The 7,636-nt window shown below is 40.0% G+C and overlaps 1 pseudogene; it reads left to right on the top strand.

Annotated features, from left to right (window-relative positions):
• Positions 1 to 1,883: 1,883 nt before the first annotated feature.
• LOC102759502 lies at positions 1,884 to 3,486 on the top strand (annotated as a pseudogene).
• Positions 3,487 to 7,636: the final 4,150 nt, after the last annotated feature.

Below are 7,636 nucleotides of genomic sequence, written 5' to 3'. Positions count from 1 at the left end.
TTGCTTCTTACAGATTTAAATATGTAGTTAAGTGTATTGACCTCAGACAATCAATTATACACTTAATATGAGAAGACCTCCAAATGTAATTATGTTTAAGGCTCAAGTATGTTGTTTGAAAAATATTGTAGGAGTAGAAATGGAAATGGGTGCAGTCATTTGGGAGGATAGTGAAAGAGAAACATCCATGTGAGAGCAGAACATCAATAGGTTGCCTCCTGCCCACCCCACCCCCATCGAGCCTGAAACCCAGGCATGTGCTCTAACTGGGAGTCAAACCAGCAACTTTTTGGTGCACAATTTTACTTCCTCCCTTCCAATTTGTATGCCTTTTATTCTTTCTTCTTGTCTGACGGCTGTGGCTAGGACTTCTAGTACTATGTTGAATAAAAGTGGTGAAAGTGGACATCCCTGTCTTGTGCCTGTTCTTAAGGGAAATACTTGTAGTTTTTGCCCATTGAGTATGATATTGTCTGTTGGTTTGTCATATATGGCCTTTATTGTGTTTAGGTGTTATCCCTCCATTCCCACTTTGCTGAGAGGTTTTTTTTTTTATTTATCAAAAATTGGTGCTGGATTTTGTTGAACGCTTTTTCTATGACTATCTATGATCATGTGGTTTTTATCCTTCATTTTGTTTGTGTGGCATATCTCATTTATTATTTTGTGGATATTGTAACAACTTTGCATCCCTAAGATAAATCACACTTCGTCGTGGTGACGTCTGCTTTCACCACTCTTATTCAACATAGTACTAAAAGTCCTAGCCACAGCAATTAGACAAGAAGAAGAAGTAAAAGACACCCAAATTGGAAAAGAAGTAAAACTGTTATTTGAAGATGACATGATACTGTGTGTAACGAACGCTAAAGAGTTCACCAAAAAACTACTAGAACTAATAAATGAATTCAGTAAAGTAGCAGGATACAAAATAAATATCCAGAAATCAGTTGCATTTTTATTTTATTTTCTATGCTGTCTCCTGCACATCCCACACTGGGGATTGAGCCCACAACCCAGGCATGTGCCCTGACCAGGAATTGAACCATGACCTCCTAGTTCATATGCCAATGCTCAACCACTGAGCACACTGGCCAGGCTCACTTGTATTTTTATATAGCAGTAATGAACTATCAGAAAGAGAAACTAAGAAAATTCCATTTACAGCTGTATCAAAAAATACCTGGGATTAAATTTAACCAAGGAGGTAAAAGGCTTGTACTTGGAAAATTATAAGGCACGAAAGAGAGAAATTGAGGAAGATATAAATAAATGAAAATCTATACCATGCTCATTGATAGGAATAATGAACATTGTTAAAATATCCCTACTACTGAAAACAATCTATAGATTCAATACAATTTCTATCAAAATATCAATCGTGTTTTTTACAGAACTAGAACAAATCATCCAAACATGTACATGGAACCACAAAAGTCTCTAAATAGCCACAGCAACTTGAGAAAAAAGAACAAAGTTGGAGATATCATGCTACTTGATCTCAAACTATACTACTTGGCTATAGTAATCAAAACAATATAATACTGACATAAAAACAGTCATATAGATCAATGGAATATACTAGTAATATAGAGCCCAGAAATAAACCCACACCTATATGTTCAATTAATATTTGACAAAGGGGCACAGCACACAATGAGATAAAGACAGTCTATTCAATAAATGGTGTTGGAAAAATTGGATAGATACATGCAAAAAATAAAACTAGTCCACCTTCTTAATACAATATACAAGAATAAATTCAAAATGAATGAAAGTTTTCAATGTAAGACTCATAACCATAAAATTCCTAGAAGAGGTCCTGGATCTCCACTTCTCCCATAAATGGCCCCAGACTCCACAAGCCCGCACCTTCTCCCGCACCTCAGCCACAGAAATTCAAACTGTGATGGCAGCTCAGTTGGACAGTACTCCTTACAACTTCAGTGAATCCAGGACCAGCCATGGGCTTGGAAACCAAGACCCCAGAGATTCACAACTGCGACTTGTCTTAGTGGGTAAGACTGGAGCAGGGAAAAGTGCCACAGGGAACAACATCCTTGGAAAGGAAGCATTTCATTCCAAAATGGCAGCAAAATCCACCACCAAGGTCTGTCAGAAAGGGAGTAGCATGTGGAATGGGAGAGAAATTGTCGTCGTGGACACACCTGGCATTTTCGACACTGAGGCACGGGATGCTGACACACAAAGGGAGATTGCTAACTGCATTCTCCTGACCTCCCCTGGCCCTCACGTTGTGCTCCTGGTGGTCCTGCTGGGCCGGTACACAGAGGAAGAACAAAAGGCAGTGGAGAAGATACTGTCAATGTTTGGATCCCAAGCTAGGAGATACATGATTCTCTTATTCACCCGGAAAGATGACCTGGATGGCATGGAGTTCCATGATTACTTAAAGGAAGCTCCAGAAGTCATTCAAGATCTGATGGAGCATTTCAGGGGTCGTCACTGTGAGTTCAACAATAAGGCAACAGGACCTGAGCAGGAGGCTCAGAGGGCACAGCTGTTGGACCTGGTCCAGCGCATGGTGATGGAGAACGAGGGAGAATTCTACACTGATGAGATGTACCAAAAGGTTGAGGAGGAGATTCAGAAACGGATTAAAGTGAAACAAGAAAAATACAAAGCTGAACTGGAGAGAGAGAAAAGGCAAATAAGAGAGAAATGTCAAAAAAAAAAAATTAGAAACCTGAAGGATAAAGTGGAGCAAGAAAAGAGAAAGGCAGAACTGGACAGGGAATTGGCAGAAAGGGAGATTCGCCATCTAAAAAGGCTGCAGGGAGCCAGAGATGAAGTTGAGAGTCGGCAAGGTACTCTTATAGTTGGCATAATCACAGGTATAACAGCGATCACTTTACCTTTTTTCCTTAGACTATTCTAGAGTATTTAAGCTTTTTAAAAATCTGTTTCCTGCATATTTTCAAGTGCTCCTTCCCATATAACTCATTCCCCAAAGTCAGAGTTCTCTATTTCTTGTCTTCAAGTTCTCAGGACTGGGTGTTTAGTAAAGTTTCTTATTGGCAATTGGTAGATATCTGTTTGATTTATTTAACAGGGATGAGACACATTCTCAATTTTTAAGACTCCAAAATAGAAAGTATGGTTGCTCCCTATCTTCTAAACTATTTCTTACAGACAGAGAAAGGGAATACAGGAGACCAAAAGACAATGATTCTCTAGAGTCTTTCTAGATTGACACATAATCTCTTCCTGTGGCTTCTACTCCACATTTTTGCCTTTGGGATGACAATGATCTTTTTACCCATGTGGTTAAAGAAATTCATTATTTGCATTAGGTAATGAATAGCTAGAAATGCTTATAGAATTCTTTCCAAATGAACATAAATGTGTTGAATTACATTCTTTCAAAGGACTGAAATAGTTCCTTATCATCTGTCCACTCAAGAAAAAAGAGTTGTCTGAAAAACAGATTTCTCAGAACTCAACTAAGTGAGATGCCAGAAAGAGTAAAAGACAGATTCAACAGCTAAGAGAACAATGTTGAGTGTGTTCAGATGTTTCTGTATAACGTTTTTGAGCAACCTCAAGGTAACCACTTTTCTGAATAACTAGTTCTCTCCTTTTCTTGTGAAATTAACTGTTGCCACTGCACCTCCATCACCCGACACCTTGATTACTTACTGCTAGGTGGGTCATCCCCACACTGCTTCCCCTTCCCACTTCAATTGTTTGCTTATTGTTACTACAATAAAACTTTTCTATTTTCTCAAAAAAAAAATTCCTAGAAGAAAGTATGCAGTGAAAGTTCTGACAATTCTCATAGCAATGTTCTTTCTGCTATATCTCCTCAGGCAAGGGAAACAAAAGAAAAAATAAACAAATGGGACTATATCAAACTAAAAATGTTTTTTACAGCAAAGAAATCCATCAACAAAATGAAAAGACAACCTACTGAATGGGGGAACATATTCACTATTAATATACATTTCATAGGGTTAATATCCACATTTTATAAAGAACTCATACAATTTAATACCCAAAAAACAAATAATGGGCAGAGGACCTGAATAGACAGTTCTCCAAAGAGGACATACAATTTTCCAATAGACAAATGAAAAAAGGCTCAACATTACTAATTGTTAGAGAAATGCAAATTAAAACCACCAGGAGATATCACCTCACACCTGTCAAAATGGCTATCATCAATAAATCAACAAGCAAGTGTTGGCTAGGATGTGGGGAAGAGAACCCTGTGCACTGTTAGTGGGAATGCAGGCTGGTGCAGCCACTGTGGAACACTGTATGGAGTTTCCTTGAAAAATTAAAAATGGAACAGCCAGCAATTCCTCTTCTGGGTGTATATCCAAAGAAACCCAAAACACTAATTCAAAAGAATATATGCACCCCTGTGTTTTTCGCAGTATTATTTACAATAGCCAAGATATAGAAGCAGCCGAAGTGCTCATCAATAGACAAGAGAAATCTCAGAGGGAAGGTGGGGGTAGGGGGAGTGAGGAGAGATTAACCAGGGAATTTACATGCATATATGCATAGCTCATGGACACAGACAATAGTGTGGTGAGGGCCTGGGAGAGATACGGGGTGCAGAGGGTCAACGGGGAGGAAAAGGGGCATCTGTAATACTTTCAACAATAAAGATAATTTTTAATTGTCTGTATACATTATATATATATATATAACAGAATATTACTCAGCCATAAAAAAGAAAGAAATCTTACCATTTTCAACAGCATGAATAGACATAAGGGAATTATTCTAAGTGAAATAATTCATTCACTGAAAGACAAATACCATATCACTTTACAATATAAATAAACAAACAAAACAGAAAAAGATTTATAAATACAGAGAACAGATTAATGGTTGCCAGAGAGGAGGGGGTTTGGGGGAGTGGGTGAAAAGGGTGAAAGGAATGAAAAGTATAGATTGGTAGTTACAGAATTATTTTGGGGGATATAAAATCCAACATAGGAAATATTGTCAATAATATTGTAAGAACTATGTATTGTGCCAGGTCAGCACTGGAAATATCAGGGGGGACACTTTGCAAAGTATATGATTGTCTAACCACTATCCTGTATACCTGAAAATAATACAAAATAATATCGCATGCACACTATAATTGAAAAAAACAAAAATACTTTTTGAAGGCAGGAGAGAAGAAGAAAAAGCAGAGAAAGGAGATTGAAAGTGATAAGGAAAAGGTTTTAGATGAAAGTGTCCCTTGACAGTAGTGTGTTGGCACATACTGCTGCCCTTTTGAAATCGATATGATCTCAGTCTGTATTTCTTCAGACGTGATCCTAGAATAAGCACTGAAGTGCAAAGAGGTTACGTGAGAAGTGAAGGTGAGGGAGCAGGGAAGCGATACGGAGTGGGAGGACTGCCAATCAAAGCTGAGTGATGAGTCCCGCTCCCTCAGGAGGCAGCTGGAGCTCAGTCCTATGCAGAACACCACCTCAGAGACAAAGGATTTGGCTTATTTATTTACCAATTTATTGTAACTCTATTTTGAGCGCTGCTTCAGAGGGCTCTTGATTCCCCTAGTGCTTCTGGCCTGTTGCAAGGAAATGCACAGTGGAAATGCAGTGAGTGCCAACTGGAAATGAGGCCAATGGGCATGAAATAGGGAACTAGAAGAAGGTGGGCAGGGCACCCAATGTAGGCCACAGGTATCTGCCCAGGTTTTTTGAAACTTCTCCTCTTATAAACCTCTGTTGTCATTTCAGAGGAAAATAATGATACTATTTCAGGTTGACTTGACTTTGATTCCAACACTTTGTTATAGTGTCCCCGGCCAAGGTGACCTGTGAGGCTCTCACTGGGGAGCTCTATACTGCAGGGAGAACAGAGCTGGGGATGGACACCTCTGCGAACACAGCCATGGAGCTGCCTCCTACCTTCTGGTAAACTGGCCTCTGTTTCCATTCTCCTAGAGAAAAGAGAAACGAGGGACATGTATTTCCTATGAATGTTTTCAGAATAAATTCTCATGGCTTGAGAGGATTCACTACAGATATACACAGCTGTCCCAAGCAAGCCAGAGCAAAGAATGGGAGCTTGCAAAAATGTTATTTCTTATGGAATAGGCGGTGCCTTACTGTGGTTGGATTTTGGATTATGGCCAACAAAGTTCCATTTCTGAAAGGGCATCTGCTATGGAGCTCTCACTTAAAAGGTCATTCGATAGTGTGCATTCTGAGGGCAAGTTTAATGTGTTTCTTAGTAAGATAAGACCAATGGCAGTCTCAAAATAACAACTAAATCGCTTGTTTAAAAAATACTCATTCATTTAACAAATATTTCTTGAGAATCTTGAAACAGTTGAGCTCTATTCTTGATGCTGGGACAATAGCAGTGATACCCCCACACAAAGACCCCTTACCTTAAAGAAGTTTGTAATGTAGTTGTATGAAACAGGTGATGAATAAATATGCAAAATACTGAAGATGTCAGATGGTGATAAGTGGGGTGGGAAGGACAAAGCAGGGCAGAGAGTGAGGTGGAGTAAGGTTGGAAGCGGCAGCTTTAAATGGAGTGGACAGGCAGGTAACATTTGAGCAGAGACTGGAGAAAGGGGAGAGGGAGCCATTTGCACCTCTTGGGAAAGAGGCATTCAGACAGAGGGGACGGCATGTGCACAGACCTTGAGATGGGAATGTGCCTGATCCATTAGAGCTGCAGCTAGAGGCTGGGGTGGCCAGGAACGGGCCGCTGTGGGGTTTTGACAGAGGAATGATACAATATGAATTCCTTTTCAGCATCATCACTTGGGCAGCTGAGGTGAGAATAGGCTGGGGGAAAGGGGCAGAGGATTTGAGGGGGATGGCGGAGAAACAGTGCAGGTGGAAAGGCAGGGCAAACGCAGGAATAAATCTCCATCCGTGCTGGGAATATCTGAGGGTGCTCATCTTAGGAGGAGGAGTAATGGAAGGAACTTCTCTGACAGCTGCCTAGAGGAGCAATTCAGAAAGAGCCAAGGGCTCCTTCATACGGAAACACATCCCACAAAAGCATCTTTGCATTTGGTGATTCTAGTCCACGTACATGGCCAAAGAGGGTGAGACACTAAAAGTTAGGCTGAATCTGATTTAAACATAGCCAAAGGCCTAAGCAGACACCTCACCATAAAAGATGTACAGATGGCAGATAAACATATGCAAAGATGCTCTACATCATATATCATCAGAGAAATGCAAAAATTTTTAAAAAGGGGATACCATTTCGCACCTATGAAAAGGACCACAATGTAGCACCCTGACAACACCAAGTGCTGGCAAGGATGTGAAGCAACAGAGCTCTCCTGATTGCTGGTGGGATGCAGAATGGCACAGCCACTTTGGAGGGCAGTTTGGCAATTTCTCACAAAACTAAACATATTCTTACCATATGACACAGCACTCACACTCCTTGGTATTTACCCAAAAGAGTTGAAAATGGGCCCACACAAACCTGCACACAGGTGTTTATAGCAGCTTTATTCATAGTTGCTAAAACTTGGACACAACCAAGATGTCCTTCACTTAGAATGATTACATAAACTTGATGGGTAAATATACAGTGGTACATCCAGACAATGGAATATTATTCAACACTAAAGAGGAATGATCTACCAAGCTACGAAAAGACCTAGAGG

The sequence above is a fragment of the Myotis davidii genome, unplaced genomic scaffold (genome assembly GCF_000327345.1).
Source record: "Myotis davidii unplaced genomic scaffold, ASM32734v1 scaffold802, whole genome shotgun sequence".
NCBI lineage: Eukaryota > Metazoa > Chordata > Mammalia > Chiroptera > Vespertilionidae > Myotis > Myotis davidii.
This window is presented reverse-complemented; position numbering and strand designations above follow the sequence as displayed.